The sequence below is a fragment of the Bubalus kerabau genome, chromosome 8 (genome assembly GCF_029407905.1).
Source record: "Bubalus kerabau isolate K-KA32 ecotype Philippines breed swamp buffalo chromosome 8, PCC_UOA_SB_1v2, whole genome shotgun sequence".
NCBI lineage: Eukaryota > Metazoa > Chordata > Mammalia > Artiodactyla > Bovidae > Bubalus > Bubalus kerabau.
This window is the reverse complement of record NC_073631.1, coordinates 40,865,810-40,867,884: the sequence shown is the minus strand read 5'-3', so window position 1 is coordinate 40,867,884 and position 2,075 is coordinate 40,865,810. Positions and strand designations below refer to the sequence as shown.

The 2,075-nt window shown below is 40.2% G+C and overlaps 1 non-coding gene across 1 annotated transcript; it reads left to right on the top strand.

Moving 5' to 3' along the window:
• The first annotated feature begins 1,671 nt into the window (after window positions 1-1,671).
• On the top strand, window positions 1,672-1,743 carry TRNAC-ACA (transfer RNA cysteine (anticodon ACA)). The gene has a single exon. It is a non-coding gene; the product is annotated as a tRNA-Cys (tRNA).
• The last annotated feature ends 332 nt before the right edge of the window (window positions 1,744-2,075 follow it).

Here is a 2,075-nt window from a genome sequence, read left to right as displayed (position 1 = left end):
ATTAGCAAGTGACATGGATAGCTATCCTTTTCCTTTCTTAATATGAAGGACTTCACACAAGCAAAAGCAAATACCAAAACAATAAGTTAATTAAGCTTCAAATGCTAGGCTCCACTTTTTTCTCTTTCCAAAATAAACACTAAGGTAGACTGACCACCTTAGTCTTTCTCTTCTCTAACAACTTTCTAAAAATTTTTCAGTCTTGGTAATAATTTAATTTCCCTCATGTTCTCCCCCTATTCCAGATTGCTGGGCTTTAACAGAGAATATTAGAAAAGTGTGCATGTAGGACTTCCCTGGTGGCTGAGTGTAAAGAATCTGCCTGCCAGTGCAGGAGGCATGGGTTTGATCCCTCATCTGAGAAGATCCCACCTGCTCTAGAGCAACTCAGCCTGGGCAGCACAACTATTGATCCTGTGCTCTAGAGCCTGGGAACCGCAACTACTGAGCCCATGTGCCACGACTGCTGAAGTCGCCCTAGAGCCTGTCCTCTGCAACATGAGAAGGCACTGCAATGAAAAGCCCACACATGGCAACTAGAAAGCAGCCCCTCTTATGCAACTACAGAAAAGCCCAAGTAGGAACAAAGACCCAGCAGAGCCAAAAATCAAATAAATAAATAAATAAAATTTATAAAGAAAAAAAAGAAGTATTCAGGTAGGGATCACTACAAATGGTGTGGGCTACAGCCCAGAGCCTCTATGCAACACTGCCTGGTGAGTTTAGATTTTCTATCTTTTTTAAAGCTGTTTCTCACTGAGGTTATTTTCTTCCCTTATTTCTTAAGTTCACCATCTCTCCTCTTACCATCAGAATTCCTGACCAGAAAATAAGAAGCAAGAAGCTTCGCAACTTCCACTCACTTACCTGCAGATTCTCATTCATCCACAGCCATCCTTGCCTCCGTGGGTGCAGCACTGGTCTCTGCCCCAGGGGTCTACCGTCCATTTTCTCTGGCATGAGCAAGTTTCCTGCCCAGTTCTCCAGGCTCTGTGGTTCACCATTTACTCTGCCTTCTGTGTCCACTTGTAATACCTGGGCTTAATCCCCATGATGGTCTGCTTCTCTTCATCATCAAAGAGGTGTGTGTGAATCAGATTTCTTTCCTCTTTTCTGCCCTGTGCATTTAGAATCTTTATCATCACCATATAAAGGTGAATTCGAGGATAAGCTGTTCTGTAAGGAAAGATCAGAGTAATCAGAAGAAACTATAAGAGAGGAAATTATGTCACATGTGACATCCCCCCCCCCACTATAATTTAAAGAGAAAGCATTTAAGAAATACAATTTTCTAAAGAAGATCCTAATTCAAATAGAAGCAATACAATTCTTACAGAAATCTAAAATTTGGAATTGTGATGCATGCGGGCATTGGAACAGAGTCATTTAAATGTCATCTCTGTAAGAAAAGGATCTAGTTATATATTTATACTAAAGGATACCTCCTCCTATTCTTTTTCACCCAAGGCTTGATTGTACAACTTTTCTTAATTTCTCTGGTACTTTGTGAGTACATTTTTAGTAAAAACCACCCAGTGAGTTTCATTTACTTACATTTGAAAGAGGCCTAACTACTAGCATGTGACATGGACACAGAAGAAAAATTAGGGGCAAAAGAAAAGACAAACAATAAGTATAAGAAGAGCTGCTCAGTATCATTAGTCATTGGGTTCCCTGGTGGCTCAGATGGTAAAGCATCTGCCTACAATGCGGGAGACCCAGGTTCGATCCCTGGGTTGGGAAGATCCTCTGGAGAAGGAAATGGCAACCCACTCCAGTACTCTTGCCTGGATAATCCCATGGACAGAGAAGCATTGTAGGCTACAGTCCATGGGGTCGAATTAGGGAAATGCAAATTAAAACCAAAAAGAAATGTTACTATACACCCACTAGAATATCAAACATTTAAAAATTGGAAAATACTAAGTATTGGTAAGAATGTGAAGTAATCGGAAATTTCATATATTGCTTATGGGAATAGAAAATTGCACAGCCACTCTAGAAGATGGTTCTGCAGTTTCTTGTAAAGTTAAACATACCCTTAGTATGTAATTGAGCAATTTAATTCCTAACTA